Here is an 18,658-nt window from a genome sequence, read left to right as displayed (position 1 = left end):
CAGATCTCCGCCCACATTGGGGCGTGGTCTGACCATGTGATATTGTCAATGCCCACCTTTTGAAATTGATTTAGCGATCGGGCAGAAAAGAAAAAGTAATCTATTCTGGAGTATGTACCATGTTGGTGGGAATAAAAAGTGTAGGAAGGTGAGTGCGGGTAGCGCTTTCTCCATATGTCTATAAGACTCCATTTATCTAAGAAAGAGTGCCACGAGAGTCTGAAGCTAGCAGCTGCTACTGTCCGAGAATTAGTATCCAGACTGGGGTCTAAGATAGCTTTGAAATCTCCACCCAGAAGTCCCCATCTAAATGCTGCTGAAGTAGTCGATCAATTATATGTAGGAATGCTGATTGATTGGTATTTGGGAAATAAATATTTAATAAGGTGATGCTACGTTTGCCCACCCTAATTTTTAAGAGTATATACCTGCCTTGTGAGTCCAGGACCTTGAAAAGTTCCTCATACACAAAGGTCGAGGATAGTAGGATTCCCACCCCCGCGTACTGGTTGTGCTTTGTACAAGCTGCCCAGTAATGGGTGGAATATTGGGGGAAGATAAGGAGGCATTCGTGATGCTTTCAAACATGCGTTTCTTGAAGAAACGCAATGCCCGCTTTTTGCCGCTGCAGCTCCCTTTTTAAAAGTGTGTATTTCCTGGGTGTGTTCAATCCCTTAGCATTGAGAGAAATTACCCTAGTCGCCATTTATCCCAAGTACAAGAGAGATTCAGCAGCCCTAGATTGCAAAGCCTTCTATGCTTAATGTGACACAGTTGCAAGGACCAGGCCGCCATCTGCCCGTCACCTACTCTGCTTCTCCAGTGATGTCCCATCCCCTTCCAGCCTATATAGAGAAATCCATGTGTCCACGCTGACAGTCAGGGAGACACTATTAACCAACTGAATATGCGGTGTTCTACATCTAGCTCCGAAATGCAAGCATTACAGGAAAAAATAGAGGATTTAGAAAACCGGAGCAGGAGAAACAATTTAAGCATCCGGGGGGGTGCCTGATACCCCTGAATTCGCTGATTCTCCCACAGTGGCTCTTCAAATATGTAATCACATTTTATCTCAGGACCGGGAGGGCCCATCCAACCCAGAGTCTGTGGTACCAGAGGTGCATCTAGAACGTGCGCACAGAGCCCTGGGAACTAGGAGGGGCCTGCGCCCGAGAGATCTTGTGCTGTGCTTTCACAGCTTTACTCTGGAAGAGCAAATATATATATGATGGCCTGACGGATGAAGGAACAACCATACATTATCTGTTTATCAAGATCTTGCTCCAGCAACGTTAAGGAAACGTATGATTTGTGAGAAGTCACTACCAACCTGCAAGCCAATGAAATCCAGTACCGCTGGAATTATCCGTTTGGGTTATTCTTTCAAGTACAAGGAGTGACATACAGAGTCAAAACTGCTGCAGAGGCATTTGAGGCCTTTACAAAGGCACAGCTTCCGACTTCTTTTCAAGCCCCAAGTGCCTGTAATAAAAAACTCACCTGAGCTAAAAAATTCTAACTTATCCCAATTAAAAAGCAGAATGAAAATACAAACAAAAAACAAACTTTGAAATGTTTGTATGCTAATGCCAGAAGTCTAAGAAGTAAGATGGGAGAATTAGCATGTATAGCAGTGAATGATGACGGACTTAATTGGCATCTCAAAGACATGGTGGAAGGAGGACAACCAATGGGACAGTGCTATACCGGGGTACAAATTATATCGCAATGACAGAGAGGAGCACCTGGGAGGCGGTGTGGTGCTTTATCAGCCGCCTTCGACACGGTGAACCACGCAATTCTCGTGGATCGGCTAGCTGACATTGGCATCAAGGGTACCGCACTATCTTGGTTTAAGTCTTTCCTTAGCAATAGATTCTACAAGGTTAAAATCAACAATAAAGAATCCCACCCTGTCAGCTCATCCTTGGGAGTTCCCCAAGATTCCTCTCTATCCCCAACCCTCTTCAACATTTACCTTCTCCCGTTCTGCCAGCTCCTTTCAAATCTAAAGTTAACTCATTACATATAAGCTGATGATGTGCAAATACTCATCCCGATCATGGACTCACTACCCAAAACCCTCTGCTCCTGGAATAACTGTCTTGAATCTATCAACCACCTTCTCACAAGCCTCAACTTAGTCCTTAACACCAAAAAGACAGAACTCCTCCTCATTTCCCAGGACAACAACAATGTAGGATCCAACAATCATCTCACCGTTCAACCAATCTTCTCCTCCCATGTGAGAAACCTCAGAGTCATCATGGACAACCAACTGAACCTAAAAAAATTTGTCAATAACACCGCAAAGGATTGCTTTTTCAAATTACAAGTCCGAAAACGGCTGAGACCCCTCCTACACTTCCGAGACTACCGCTCTGTTCTTCAATCAGTCATCTTTTCAAGAACAGACTACTGTAACTCGCTTCTTCTCGGTATCCCGGCAAACACCATCAAACCCTTGCAGATGTTGCAGAACGCTACGGCCAGGATACTGACCAAGACCAACAAAAGAGAGCACATTACACCTATCCTGCGGAGCCTTCATTGGCTTCCGATCAAATTTAGAATTCAGTACAAAGTCCTAATGATTATACACAAAGCCATGCACAATCTCACGCCACTTGATCTAAATATCCCGCTTCGTCCCCACAAACCCTCTAGACCGGTTAGATCTGCTTATAGAGACACTCTCTACGCCCCTCCCGCCAAATCCTCTAAGGAAATGAGCTCTTTCCACAGCTGGCCCTCCACAATGGAATGCTCTCCCACCAGATCTCCGGCAAGAACAATGCCCGATAACCTTCAAAAAAAGACTCAAAACTTGGCTGTTTTGTAAAGCTTTTCCTTAATCTAAGATGATCCATCCATCCTTCTCTATAATAACTGGACTAGCTTTTCAATTAAACTTCTCGTTCTCTGAACAACGCTTTGCTCAACAGGCAGCTTTGCATCTCTCTACCACCCATGCTAGAAATATTTGTCTTCATCCTTAGGTTTTGTCTCTACCTTTTCCCATCCCCCGTGTAATTTACACATTAGTCCATTATCACCCAGTTTCATAGGTTATGCCCCTTTCTCGACCTCATCTTCTATCAAAGTTGGTTTTGATCCCCTGTTATGTTTCCTGGAAATGTGACAACTTGTGTTTTGTTTCTTGCTCTCATGAAGAACATAGTATTTATTTGTATCTTTGATCCCAGTTACCTGTATCCCTCGTTTGATGTAATGCATTCGTTTATGCTTTTCATATTCGCTGTAAACCAATGTGATATGTAATTTTGCACATGAATGTCGGTATATAAAAGTTCAAAATAAATAAATAAATACATACATGTCCGGGATGGCATAGAGTCCAACAGGATAAACATCCTGCACAAGAGTAAATGCACAATTGAATCTTTATGGGTAGAAATCCCTTGTGTGTCGGGGAAGACTATAGTGATAGGAGTATACTATCGGTCCACCTGGTCAGGATGGTGAGACTGACAGTGAAATGCTAAGAGAAATTAGGGAAGCTAACCAAATTGGTAATGTGGTAATAATGGGAGACTTCAATTACCCCAATATTGACTGGGTAAATGTATCATCAGGACACGCTAAAGAGAGAAAATTCCTGGATGGAATAAATGACAGCTTTATGGAGCAATTGAACAAAAGAACATAAGAAATTGCCATGCTGGGACAGACCAAGGGTCCATCAAGCCCAGCATCCTGTTTCCAACAGAGGCCAAACCAGGCCATAAGAACCTGGCAATTACGCAAACACTAAGAAGATCCCATGCTACTGATGCAATTAATAGCAGTGGCTTATCCCTAAGTATAACTGATTAATAGACATTAATGGACTTCTCCTCCAAGAATTGGTTCAGGAACAGACGAGAGAGGGAGCAATTTTAGATCTAATTCTCAGTGGAGAACAGAATTTGGTGAGAGAGGTAACGTGGTGGGGCCACTTGGCAATAGTGATCATAATATGATCAAATTTGATTTAATGACTAGAAGGGGGACAGTAAGCAAATCCACAGCTCTCGTGCTAAACTTTCAAAAAGGAAACTGATAAAATGAGAAAAATAGTTAGAAAAAAACTGAAAGCAGTAGCTACAAAAGTAAAAGGTGTGCAAGAGGCGTGGTCATTGTTAAAAAATACCATCCTAGAAGCACAATCCAGATGTATTCCACAGATTAAGAAAGGTGGAAAGAAGGCAAAACAAATACCGGCATGGTTAAAAGAGGAGGTGAAAGAAGCTATTTTAGCCAAAAGATCTTCATTCAAAAATTGGAAGAAGGATCCAACAGCAGAAAATAGGATAATACATTTAACTTGCCAATGTTTATGCAAGACATTGATAAGACAGGCTAAGAGAGAATTTGAAAAGAAGTTGGCCATAGAGGCAAAAACTCAGTAAAAACTTTTAAAAATATACCCGAAGCAGAAAGCCTGTGAGGGAGTCAGTTGGTCCGTTAGATGATCGAGGGGTTAAAGGGGCACTTAGAGAAGATAAGGCCATCGCGGAAAGATTAAATGATTTCTTTTCTTCAGTGTTTACTGAAGAGGATGTTGGGGAGGTACCCGTACTGGAGAAGGATTTCATGGGTAATGATTCAGATGGACTGAACCAAATCACAGTGAACCTAGAAGATGTGGTAGACCTGATTGACAAACTTAAGAGTAGTAAATCACCTGGACCGCATGGTATACACCCCAGAGTTCTGAAGGAACTAAAAAATGAAATTTCAGACCTATTAGTAAAAATTTGTAACCTGTCATTAAAATCATCCATTGTACCTGAAGACTGGAAGATAGCTAATGTAACCCCCATAATTAAAAAGGGCTCCAGGGGCGATCCAGGAAACTACAGACCAGTTAGCCTGACTTCAGTGCCAGGAAAAATAGTGAAAAGTATTCTAAACATCAAAATCACAGAACACATAGAAAGACATGGTTTAATGGAACAAAGTCAGCATGGTTTTACCCACGGCAAGTGTTGCCTCACAAATCTGCTTCACTTTTTTGAAGGAGTTAACAAACATGTGGATAAAGGTGAACCTGTAGATGTAGTGTACTTGGATTTTCAGAAGGCATTTTTGCAAAGTTCCTCATGAGAGGCTTCTAGGAAAAATAAAATGTCATGGGATAGGTGGCGATGTCCTTTCGTGGATTACAAACTGGCTAAAAGACAGGAAACAGAGAGTAGGATTAAATGGACAATTTTCTCAGTGGAAGGGTATGGGCAGTGGAGTGCTTCAGGGATCTGTATTGGGACCCTTACTTTTCAATATATTATAAATGATCTGGAAAGAAATACGACAAGTGAGGTAATCAAATTTGCAGATGATACAAAATTGTTCAGAGTAGTTAAATCACAAGCAGATTGTGATAAACTGCAGGAAGACCTTGTTAGGCTGGAAAATTGGGCATCAAAATGGCAGATGAAATTTAAAGTGGACAAGTGCAAGGTGATGCATATAGGGAAAAATAACCCATGCTATAGTTACACAATGTTAGGTTCCATTAGGTGCTACTACCTAAGAAAGAGATCTAGGCGTCATAGTGGATAACACATTGAAATCGTCGGTTCAGTGTGTTGCGGCAGTCAAAAAAGCAAACAGAATGTTGGGAATTATTAGAAAGGGAATGGTGAATAAAACGGAAAATGTCATAATGCCTCTGTATCGCTCCATGGTGAGACTGCACCTTGAATACTGTGTACAATTCTGGTCGCCGCATCTCAAAAAAGATATAATTGTGATGGAGAAGGTACAGAGAAGGGCGACCAAAATGATAAAGGGAATGGAACAGCTCCCCTATGAGGAAAGACTAAAGAGCTTAGGACTTTTCAGCTTGGAGAAGAGACGGCGGAGGGGGGATATGATAGAGGTGTTTAAAATCATGAGAGGTCTAGAACGGGTAGATGTGAATCGGTTTTTTACTCTTTCAGATAATAGAAAGACTAGGGGGCACTCCATGAAGTTAGCATGTAGCACATTTAAAACTATTCTGAGAAAGTTCTTTTTCACTCAATGCACAATTAAACTCTGGAATTTGTTTCCAGAAGATGTGGTTAGTGCAGTTAGTATAGCGGTGTTTAAAAAAGGATTGGATAAGTTCTTGGAGGAGAAATCCATTACCTGCTATTAATTAAGTTTACTTAGATAATAACCACCGCTATTACTAGCAACGGAACCATGGAATAGACTTAGTTTTTGGGTACTTGCCAGGTTCTTATGGCCTGGATTGGCCACTGTTCGAAACAGGATGCTGGGCTTGATGGACCCTTAGTCTGACCCAGTATGGCATGTTCTTATGTAATTTTGCCCTTTCTGTGACTTTACTAATTGGGCTAGAAATTTACCCGATTTATTGCCAAAGTAAAAAAAAACTTACTTTTATACGGGCCGATACAGTAAGGAGCGGTAGGAAGAGCTGCGTTAGTGCCGGGCGCACCCGCGCTTGCCGCAGACACAGTCCTGCTCACCTACCGCTCGATACTGTATTTAAATAGCTTGCAAATGCAAGCCGCGTCCAAGAAGCGTCTGTGAGGCGTTAGGCCCGCGCAACCCATTTTACTGTATAGGCGCTTAATACAGCGCCTATACAGTATCCTGGGTACGCTGGTACCTGTCATTTCAAATGTCATTTCAAATGACAGGCACCAGGAAGTGGATCCCAACTTTAACCCATGAAAACCTAAAAACCTAAAATCCCCTCCTCCCGAAGTGGCTCGACATGTACCAACTTACCTTTTGTTGTTTTTCAGCCCTTTCAGCCTTCTCTGCCGTCCTCTCTGCCGTCCTCCGGAGGGGGCAGCCGGCGGTGAAAGCGGCTTGCAGCAGTCCATCTCCCCGCGCAGGTCCCGGTTCTCCTGGCTCTCGATGTTCCAGCAGATACTCCATGGCGCAGTTTCCTTTAACCATCTACAGGCAGAGATTATGGCAACGGGATCCATAGCAAAGCTCCTCTGTCCGGGACAGTGCACGGCCCCACTTAATAATAACATTTCCCAGCTAAACTCGAGAGGAGCTGGGAGCCAGCTTGACTTCTGGCTGACAGCTACCCCCCCCCCCCCAAAAAAAAAGATTGCTGAGTTACGGCCTTGGAAGCGAAGCAAAGCGTACTTTCATGGGCTTGAGCGCCCAAATTGACGGGCGCTCATGCCAATGAAAGCACAGGGACGGGCGGGCGTGAAGTCACAACGTCACGCCATGACATCACGCCCGCCCGTCCCTGTGCTTTCATTGGCTTGAGCGCCCGTCAATTTGGGCGTCCAAGCCCATGAAAGTACACTTTGCTTCGCTTCCAAGGCCGTAACTCAGGAATCTTTTTTTTTGGGGGGCTGGGGTAGCTGTCAGCCAGAAGTCAAGCTGGCTCCCAGCTCCTCTCGAGTTTAGCTGGGAAATGTTATTAAGTGGGGACGTGCACTGTCCCGGACAGAGGAGCTTTGCTATGGATCCCGTTGCCATAATCTCTGCCTGTAGATGGTTAAAGGAAAACGCGCCGTGGAGTACCTGCTGGAACATCGAGAGCCAGGAGAACCGGGACCTGCGCTGGGGGGACCACTGCAAGCCGCTTTCGCCGCCGGCTGCCCCCTCTGGAGGACGGCAGAGAAGGTTGAAGGGGCTGAAAGCAACAAAAAGTAAGTTGATAACATGTTGAGTAGCTTCGGGAGCAGGGGATTTTAGGTTTTTAGGCTTCCTTTTGGGAGAAAGTTTGCCGTCTACCCTTACCCCTGCCTCTAACGCAGGGGTAGGGGTAGGCGGTAAATTAGCAGGTTAAACGCGCGGCTAAACTCCAGGTTAAAAAGGCGATAGTCGGGGCCCGCATTACTGAATGGTAGGGGAATAGCTAATCCGATCGTTTACATCTAATATACATGCCACGGGCGGAAGGGGTTATGCATTGATTTAAAGAGGCGGTAAGAATGGGTTAAAGGGGATAGTGAATCGCGGGTTGGGCTAACGCAGCCAAATTGTGAGTAAAAGGCGGGTTAGAAACAGGGTAACTGCGGCCGCACTTTACTGTATTGACCTGATAGTAAGTCAAGGATTTTTTGGCTCTCTGATGCAGGAGTTCATTGAGTGTAGTTTGAGCCATACGATAGTTGTCTTTATGGACTGGAGTCAGTTGGGACACATGCGCAGTGGGCAGTTGCCACCTGTTCTTCCAAACGAAAAATTTTGTTAGACATAAGCTTTTTTTTGGGAACTCACTTACAGCTCGATCCAGTATCGTCCGCTCGAGGATTGCCCGTCTGTAACGTGCTCGTAGCGCACAATTCGGGCGCGCAAGGCAGTTCGGCGATACAGTGTCCAGTTTCACGCGTCCGTATCGCTTCTGAAAACAGACGCATAACCCTTTCCGCACCCGGCATGTAAATGAACGAAAAAGCTGTATAATGAAGGAATTAGCTATTCCCCTGCGATACTGTAACGGGCGCTGATATTATCTCCTCCGTAACCCGCTGTTCTGCCGCGGCCTTAACCTGCTAGTTTACCGCCTCCCCCTAGTAGGAGTTAGTGTAGTGTAGTGTAGGGTAAAAACATTGCTTACCCGCCCTGGTCCCGTCCGGTCTCCTGCAGCCCCGTCCGGACCGGACGGGGCTGCAGGAGACCGGACGGGACCAGGGCAAAAAAAAACAAACGAAAAAGTAGCAAGGCTCGGGCCTGCTATGGTAAGTGTAAAAAGTGTAAAAAACAAAAAACCTGTGTGTTATATAAAAAATAAAACAATTTTAAATACCTGTCGGAGGGCCGTGGGTCCAGGCGGCCGGTGGGCGGCGGGCAGCCATCAGCGGCATCCGGTAGTCCCTTCTCCCTTCCTCCCTCCCTCCCCTGCCTGGATGAGCGCCAAAATCGCACAGGCGGGTCGGCAGCGGGGGGGGGGGGGGGGGGGGCGGCAGCAGGATCCGGGAGCGGCGGGTAGGCAGCAGCGGGGTCCGGGGGGTCCGGGGCAGCGGCAGCGGGGGGGGGCGGCAGCGGGGGGGCGGCAGCAGGATCCGGGAGCGGCGGGTAGGCAGCAGCGGGGTCCGGGGGTGGCAGCGAGATCCGGGGAGCCAGCAGCGGCAGCATGTTCGATCGCGCAGGCAGGTAGGTGGCAAAGTAAAGATGGCCGCCTGCACGGGAAAATCGTGCAATTGGCCGCTGAAGACGTGACGTCACGACGTTTGGCGTCACGGGGTGTGACGTCACGTCTTCAGCGGCCAATTGCACGATTTTCCCGTGCTGGCGGCCATCTTTACTTTGCCACCTACCTGCCTGCGCGATCGATCATGCTGCCGCTGCTGGCTCCCCGGATCTCGCTGCCCCCCCGGACCCCGCTGCTGCCTACCCGCCGCTCCCGGATCCTGCTGCCGCCCCCCCGCTGCCGCTGCCCCGGACCCCCCGGACCCCGCTGCTGCCTACCCGCCGCTCCCGGATCCTGCTGCCGCCCCCCCCCCCGCTGCCGACCCGCCCGTGCGATTTTGGCGCTCATCCAGGCAGGGGAGGGAGGGAGGAAGGGAGAAGGGACTACCGGATGCCGCTGATGGCTGCCCGCCGCCCACCGGCCGCCTGGACCCACGGCCCTCCGACAGGTATTTAAAATTGTTTTATTTTTTTATATAACACACAGGTTTTTTGTTTTTTACACTTTTTAAACTTTTTTACACTTCCTGGTGCCTGTCATTTCAAATGTCATTTGAAATGACAGGTACCAGCGCACCCAGGTTACTGTATAGGCGCTGTTACAGCGCCTATACAGTAAAATGGGTTGCGCGGGCATAACCCTTCCCTAACGCTTCACAGCCGCGGCATGCATTTGCATGCGATTAGAGGAGAGTATCGGGGAGTTAGTGAAGAGAACTGTGCGTGCGGGGAGGAAGGGTGCGCCTGACACTACCTTACTGTTTTTACCGCGGCCTTACTGGATCGAGCCGAAAGGAAATGATCTCTCCTCGTAATACGGCCTTCGCCATCTCCCAGAATAGAATGGGGAGTCTTGATGTTCTTTATTATGCTCTAAAAATGTATCACATTTTTGTTGTAGAAAGTCCCGAAAGCAAGAATCAGTGTATAAGTATCTGGGATACCGCCACAAATGTGTGGTGGGTGTGTGTGTGTGCGTGGGGGGGGTGGGGGTGGGGAGGGAAGTGTCTCAAAAACCTTCCACCTCCATCGAAAGTAGTGGTCCAAGATAGCTATGGGACAGATTCCAGTCTTAAGCACACAGCCAAAGTCGCCCCTTTTTACCAAAAAATAATCAAGGCGCGAGCAGGTACCATGTGCTCGAGAGATGTGTGTAATCTCTATCGTGGGGGTGAAGTAGGTGCCATACATCAATTAAATCTAGACTGTGGCAAAGGTACTTGGGACCCTTGACTGACAGACTCGCCATATGTGCTGTGGAAGATGAGAATCGGTCTAACACAGGGACATAAAGTTAAAATCTCCCCCAATGATTAAAAAGTCCAAGGTATGATTGGTCAATAAACGTAAGATTTGTACAAAAGAAGAATAGACATACATGTCAGGATCATATGTGTTACAAATGGTTATCGACTTGACATAAACAGCTTGATCTTCACCTGGAACTGGAAAGAAGCAGCGATGTAAGTGCTGCGTTCATTAGACCCGCCCCCCCATGACGTCACTAACATCGGACAGTTAAGACAGCCTCAACACCAGGCGTCGCGCGCCTTTGGCGCGCGACAAAGGGGCTCTCCCCTTTATGCACCCCTTCGTGCAAACCTTTGTGTATATGTAAAAATTTATTTTTATGTTTCCTTTGTTAACTAAGCTGTTTCATTGTATTCGACTAAGGAATTTTTTCCTGCTTTTTCTGTTTCACTGTAAACCGGCATGATTTGCATTTAATGCAAGAATGTCGGTATATAAAAGTTAAAAATAAATAAATAAATAAATATAAAAGGCCGGAGACCAATAAGAATCTCCCTTCCGGGTCACTGGTGACGTTAGTTAATTGAAAGGGAATTTGGCGACCTATCAAAATAGAAACACCTGCTTTTTTCATGCCCGACAGAGGAAATGACCTGGCCAACCCACTGCTTGCATAACTTTTGGTGCTCTGAGGCCGTGAGATGGGTTTCCTGTAGTACAGCTATATGTATGTTTTGTCATTAGTGCTTGCAATATTTTGTGTGGTTTAAAGACTGAGCCAATACTCCAATACTGGAGATGTTCCAGGACGCCCAGCGTATCTGAGTTGATATCATGGGGGCTGGGGGATAAAGTGGAGGGTTAGAAAATCCATGGCTTAAGGAACCAGACCCCCCAGCCTAGATCTGGAATTAACACTAAATGAATGTCTTTGTCCCCTCAAGACCACTATCACCAAAAGCTGCGCAAAACTTATTTGCCATTTACCTATGACAGTTACAAACCAAACCAGGACGATTATAGGCTATCATGTAGAACATAATACCACCCAAACAAATCCCCCCTTAAAATAAAAATGAGCAAACAAGTGCATAAGTGTACAATCATGGACAAATGGGTCCATGCACGTGCGTTGGGACCCCACCTCCCTCAGACTGAATATAGCATTACATAGAAAAATGAGAGAAAAGAAAAAAACAAAACACACACATCCATGCATGCTAAATAGGAGGTATTCCAACTGTTCCATGAATCTTAACAGCCAGGACATCCAAATTAAAGTATAAGTAAGTAAAAAAAGGCCCTAGTCATCCAGGCCACGAGAGCTAATTGTTGCGATCCGGACCGCGGAGGTCTGCGGCCGGCTCCCACACTCACCCCAAGCCGCTCCGGGGTCCTTGGCATTCCCTCCTGGCCTGTTTAAGCCCTTCCTGTGGCCTCTCTTGACGCCGATGCCCGGCATCTGGCCCCGCCCCCTAGGCGCGCGTATGCGCAGTGGCTCTACTATTTAAAGGGGCCAGCGCGGGAGAGGACGACTCCGCCCCCAATATTTAAACTGGCTTGGCAGTCTTCTCCTTTGCCTTGCAATGAGCTTCACTCGGTTAGAGTCTCTAGTTGCTGTTCCTGACTTCGGCTTGCTCCTGGCTTCCGACTTCGGCTTGTTCCCCAGTATCCTGCTCACTTCATCCAGGAGGCCACGCCTAAGTCCAAGCGGCTTAGGTCCTCCCGGGCTCCCAGTGGTGAAGTTCCAGTTGGCCTTCTGGCTCCAGCTTCCTCATCTTCACTCTCCGGGATGTCTCTTCAGATACTCACCACAGGAGACCACTAGTAAGTCCAAGCGACTCGGATCCTCATGGGCTCCTCCTGGGGGGGATCTCGGGCTTCCAGTGGTGAAGATCCATCAGGTCTCCTGCCTCATGCTGCCTCCCGGCTCTGACCTCCACTGTGGGCCTTCCCATGGTGCGTCATCTGTCTCAGCCGGTTCAAGGGTCCACGAACATAACAGTTTGCAAGGCCATGGACCCGGCGGATCTTGCTGGCCTCCAGGTCATTCCTGGCATCGCTCAGCGACTATAACAGCAGCAACATTGTCTAGATGTCTTGACGGCCACTGTGGAAAGACTGGCAACCCGTCTGGACGCCACACCCCCATTACCACCGCTGGCGCCTGTTCAGATGCCTAGCCTCGAACCTATGAGCACCAGGAAACTGCCAGGTATTCGGGGGACGCAAAACAGTGCCGTGGTTTCTCAACCAAATCTTTGTTCGTTTCACCCTGCTGCCATCACAGTTTCTGTCTGATTTAGTCAAGACGAGCAATATCATTTCCATGTTGGAAGGCAGGGCTCCAGGCTGGGCTTCGCTGCTATGGGAACGTAAAGCAAATGTTGCTTACCTGTAACAGGTGTTCTCACAAGACAGCAGGATGTTAGTCCTCACATATGGGTGACATCAACAGGATGGAGCCCAATCACGAAAAACTTCTGTCAAAGTTTCTAGAACTTTGACTGGCCCCTACTGGGCATGCCCAGCATGGCACTAACCCTGCAGCCAGCAGGGGTCCCCCCCTTCAGTCTTATTTGATAGCTACAGGCAGTGCCGAAAAAATAAAACAACAAAACGCTACAAACCCAAAACTGCGGGGTGGCGGGCGGGTTTCGTGAAGACTAACATCCTGCTGTCCTGAGAACACCTGTTACAGGTAAGCAACATTTGCTTTCTCACAGGACAAGCAGGATGGTAGTCCTCACATATGGGTGAGTACCGAGCTGAGGATGTCTGAACATGCACCAAATGTACCCAACGGTGTGCAACAGGCACAACAACTGTGCCTGTTGCACAGTTGTTGGCATCCTGAACCCCACTGGGCAAGCGGAAGGGTGTTGGTACGTCACGTTGGAAATAGGTTACGCAGGACAGATTGGCCGAAGATGGAATCTTGTATTCCGGCTTTGTCTAAGCAATAGTGGGCTGCGAAAGTGTGGAGAGCGCTCCAGGTGGCAGCCCTGCAAATGTCAGGAAGCGGCACCGATCGTAGGTGTGCTACTGAAGTTGCCATGGCCCTCACAGAGTGTGCTTTAACACGATCTTGGAAAGGAATGCCTGCTTGCTGATAGCAAAAAATAGGCAGTCCACCAACCAGGAGGAGAGAGTCTGCTTACCCACAGGTTGCCCTAATTTGTTGGGATGGAAAGAGACGAATAACTGAGTGCTCTTCCTGTGGGCAACTGTACTGTCTAGGTAGAACGCTAGAGCCCATTTACAGTCGAGGGTATGCAGAGCCTGTTCCCCTGGGTTGGAGTGGGGCCTGGGAAAGAAGATAAGTAGTATGATGGATTGATTAATGTGAAACTCCAAAACCACCTTAGGCAAAACCTTAGGGTGAGTGCGGAGTACCGCTCGGTCCTGCAGGAGTTTAGTGTAAGGCGGATAGGTAACTAGGGCCTGTAACTCACTAACCCTGCGAGCTGAAGTGATAGCCAAGAGGAAAATCACTTTCCATGTGAGATATTTTAGGTCACTGGAGTGAAGAGGTTCAAATGGTGGTTTCATGAGCCGCCCGAGAACCAGATAAGGTCCCAAGAAGGGGCGGGAGGACGTAAAGGTGGCTTGATATGGAGCAAGCCTTTAAGAAAACTTGTTATGAGGGGTTGTACCGATATAGGGACATCCCCGACACCTTTATGGAAGGCAGCTACCACATTGACATGCATTCTGATGGAAGAGGTCTTTAGGCTTGATTCCGATAAATGCCAGAGATAGTCCAAAAACCTTGGGATTGGACAGGAAAAGGGATCAAGGGACTGCGAGGTGCACCATGATGTGTACCTTTTCCATTTATAGGAATAAGATTTTCTTGTGGAAGGCTTTCGTGAAGCAATCAGGACACGAGAAACCGAATTTGAAAGGTTAAGTGGTTGAAGAATTAACCTTTCAACATCCATGCCATCAGGGACAAGGCCTGAAGATTGGGATGGCGTAGACATCTGTTGTTCTGAGTGATCAGAAGCAGGTGAGTTCCCAACGGAATGTGCCTGCGGATGGAGAGATCCTCGAGTATGGGAAACCACACTTGGCGTGGCCAGTGAGGTGCTATCAGGATCATGGTTCCCTTGTCCTGACATAACTTCACGAGAGTCTTCGAGAGAAGAGGAAGTGGAGGGAATGCATAAAGCAGACCGGCTGCCCACGAGAGGGAGAATGCATCTCTGGGCTGAGAGCGCTCGCTCCGAATGAGGGAGCAGTAATTGTCCACTTTGTGGTTCTGAGGGGATGCAAAGAGGTCTATTTGGGGGTGACCCCATTGCTGGAAGAGAGAGGCCGCTACAGAGGGCTTGAGAGACCACTCGTGCGGTTGGAAGACAAGATTCAGTTTGTCTGCCAAGACATTGTGCACTCCCAGCAAATAGGTGGCCCTGAGGTACATCAAGTGGGAGAGCGCTTCCGCCGAAATCTGCGCAGCTTCCTGACACAGAAGGAAGGAGCCTGTGCCTCCCTGTTTGTTGATGTACCACATGGCCACCTGGTTGTCCGTCTGAATCAGGATGACGTGATTTGATAGGCAATCCTGAAAAGCTCTGAGAGCATATCGCATTGCTCGAAGCTCCAGGAATTTTATCTGGTATTTGGCTTCCTCTGGAGACCAAAAATCCTTGTGACTGTAGATCGTTCACATGAGCTCCCCACCAGAGGTTGGAAGCATCGGTGGTGAGAATGAGTTGAGGATCTGGTAGGTGAAAAGGCAGTCCCTGGAGGAGATTGTTCTGGTCTTTCCACCAGGCGAGAGACAGACTGAGTGCGTCGGTGATGTGGACAATGGTTGACAGAGGCTGAGTCGCTTGAATCCATTGTGACCTCAGAGACCAATGCATGACTCTCATGGCCAGGCGGGCCATTGATGTGAGATGGACTGAAGACGCCATGTGTCCGAGAAGGACACGGAATTGCCGAGCTATTGCTGTATACTGAGACTGCAATTGGTGAGCGAGGGACACGAGGGTTTGCACTCGTTGAGGTAGAAAGGCTTTTGCCTGTAAGGTGTCCAAGTCTGCCCCAATGAACGACAAGGTTTGAGATGGGACTAAATTGGATTTCTCGTAATTGACTAGAAATTTGAGAGAAATGAGAGTGTGTAGGGGCGGACCCAGGGACGATCGAGCGGCTTGCTGGGTTGGGGCCCTGATTAACCAGTCGTCTAGATAGGGGTAGACGTGAACACCTTCTTTCCTGAGAAAGGCTGCAACAACTACGAGACATTTGGTAAAGACTCGTGGTACCGATGCTAGGCCGAATGGAAGCACCCGGTATTGATAGTGCCTTGGGCCTACTAAAAACCTGAGGTACTTGCGATGAGCTGGAGCTATCGCAATGTGGGTGTATGCATCCTGGAGGTCCAGAGAGCAGAGCCAGTCTCCTCTTTGTAGAAGAGGTAGAAGCGAGTCCAAGGTTACCATCTTGAACATTTCCTGCTGGAGGTACTTGTTTAAGGCACGTAGGTCCAGAATTGGACGAAGCCCCACGGATTTCTTGGGGATCAAAAAGTACCGGGAATAGAGCCCTAGGCCTTTTTGCGAAAGAGGAATGGGTTCTATTGCCTTTAACTGGAGAAGAAGGGAAACCTCCTGCTCCAGGAGGACAGAGTGGTCGGTTACTCTCCACACTTGTAGAGGTGGTGATTCCGGTGGAAGAGCAAGAAAGTTCAGGTGGTAACCCTGAGCAATGATTGCTAGCACCCATTGGTTGGTTGTGATTGATTGCCACATGCCGTGAAAGTGGCACAATCGACCTTCCACTGGTATGCCTGGCAGAGGAATCAGGCTGCTGCTCTCCAAGGGAAAGTCAAAAACCTGAAGCAGGCCCCGGCTGGGGAGCTGCTTGTGGCTTTTGCTTCTGGGGCTGGCGAAGCTGAGATTTTTGATAAGGCCTCGTAACTCGGGACCTTGCTGGTGGAGGATAGTACTTCCTTGAGTGGAAGAATGACTTCTTAGAGTCCTTCTTGAAGGGTTGTCTAGAAGGGAAGTCAGAAGGTATCGATGAGAGCTGTTTAAGGGTCTCATGATGGTCCGTTAATTCAGCCACTATTTGCTGAATCTGTTCACTGAACAGATTATCTCCTATACAGGGCAGGTCAGAGAGCCTGTCTTGAACTTCTGGGCGAAGGTCAGAAGACTTGAGCCAGGCCCAGTGTCTTGCCGAAATGGCAGTCGCAGACACTCTAGTGGAGGTGTCGAAGATATCGTAAGCTGTTCTTATCTCATGCTTTCCTGCCTCAAACCCCTTGTTGACAAGGATTTGAAGATGTTTTTGGAATTGGTTAGGCAGGGTTTCAGAGAAGTCCTGTATTTGCTTGAAAATGACCCTGTTGTACTGGGTCATGTACAGCTGGTAAGAAGCAATTCTGGAGATGAGCATGGCCCCTTGGAACACTCGTCGACCAATATTGTCTAGGAACTTGTGTTCCTTGACAGGAGGGGTAGAGGAGTGAGGCTTCGTCCTTTTTGCTTTCTTTTGAGCTGATTCTACCACAACTGAGTGGTGATCGAACTGAGATTTTTGAAAGCCAGGGGCTGACTGTACTAGATAGGTAGTGTCAGCCTTTCTGTGTACTGGGGCGATGGATCCAGGGTTTTCCCAGTTCTTTTCGAGGAGGTCAAGAAGAACTTGATGAATGGAAATAGAAGTGATCACTTTAGGGGCATCCAGGAACTGGAGAAGCTCCATCATCTGGTGCCTATCATCTTGCTCCGTCTGAAGCTGAAAAGGGACCAATTCAGACATTTCCTTCACAAAATTAATGAAAGAAAGGTCCTCTGGAGGAGAACGCTTTCTACTTTCAGTAGGAGGAGGAGGTGAAGGTAAGTCATCGGTGTCTGTGGAAATATCATCACCCCATGTGTCATAAGGATCAGCAGGCTGACCTGTAGGACGAGAAGGGGGTTGGATACCCGAAGGGCCCGGCTGAGGCTCCGAGAAAATCGAAGGAATCACCGGGGGCACCGTGGACACCTTGGGGGGTATCTGTGCTGGCATCGATGGTGCCGATGTGCGTTTCACCCCCGATGAATGAATCTGTGGCAAGGGACGACATGGCATCGATGGCTGAGGCAATATCTCCGAAGGAGGAATGCGGAACGGTGTTTCTCCTCCCGATGAAGCTGTCATCAAGGAGCGCACCGGAGCCATCAGAGACCCGGGAATCACCGGTGGAAGGGCAGTCATGAGCGCCTCCATCCGGGATAGCAGCGGTGCCAGCGCTGCTGGAATCGGGTCGGTGACCGGTTCCACTCTCGGTGCCTGAGGAACCTGGAGTCGTTGCATCGCCTTGTCGATGGCCTCCTGGACCTGCCGGTCCAGTTCTTCCCGGAGACCTGGGGCAATCAGCCCCGGCTCCGTGACGGAAGAGGGAGGCTGAGGCACAGTCGGAGGGACCACCTTTACAGGCGGAATCGCGACTCCCAAACCCCGATAGGGTGAGGGTGGCCTTGATGTCCCGGTCGCAGGAGTGGTTGGTGCCGTTCCTGGACGGGGCTTCTTCGATGGTGGCTCGGACGGTGGCGAGGTCGATGATTTTGCTCCCTCGACAGTCCGAGACTTACGGTGTCGATGGCGATGTTTCTCCCTACGATCCCCTCGATCTTGAGGGGGAGAAACGGGAGTCGATGGCCGTGAAGACGTCGATGGTGGGCGGTCACCGGACGGTTGTCGATGCTGGTGCGACCTCGATGGTGCCGGTTCCGATGATGTCTATGCGATGGACGGCATCGGGGTGTGAGCATGGAAGAGGAGTCCCATCTTCTCCATTCTGGCTTTGCGACCTTTTGGTGTCATGAGGGCACATTTGGTGCAAGTCAGGACATCATGCTCACGGCCTAAACACATTACACAGACTCCATGAGGGTCTGTGATAGACATGGTGCGAGTGCAGTCCGGGCACCGACGAAACCCCGACGCCATGGCCATAGAAAAGTCGAGCCGCGGTACGGTCGACGGCCAGTACATCGCGAGGGCCAAACTCGACAGTAATCGACGAAAAATGGTGAAAAACTTACCGGAGTACCGCGGCCTGAGAAAAGTTAGAGGAGGGACCCCTGTGGGGCAATCTAATTTTAATTAACTCCGTGAGGAAAATTCCTGTCAGGAATCTCTTCAGAGCTCCTAAACCGCGAGGCTACTGCTGCACGGAAAAAAGAAGACTGAAGGGGGACCCCTGCTGGCTGCAGGGTTAGTGCCATGCTGGGCATGCCCAGTAGGGGCCAGTCAAAGTTCTGGAAACTTTGAC

General features: G+C 48.5%; 1 protein-coding gene across 1 annotated transcript in view; it reads right to left on the bottom strand.

Annotated features, from left to right (window-relative positions):
- Positions 1 to 18,658, bottom strand: part of RNF17 (ring finger protein 17) — a 1,084,608-nt gene that overhangs the window by 146,994 nt on the left and 918,956 nt on the right. The gene's annotated exons all lie outside the window — the stretch shown is intronic.

Source organism: Rhinatrema bivittatum, chromosome 5 (genome assembly GCF_901001135.1).
Source record: "Rhinatrema bivittatum chromosome 5, aRhiBiv1.1, whole genome shotgun sequence".
In the NCBI taxonomy this organism is placed as follows: domain Eukaryota; kingdom Metazoa; phylum Chordata; class Amphibia; order Gymnophiona; family Rhinatrematidae; genus Rhinatrema; species Rhinatrema bivittatum.
Note: the sequence above shows the minus strand (reverse complement) of the source record. Positions and strands in the feature narration are given on the sequence as shown.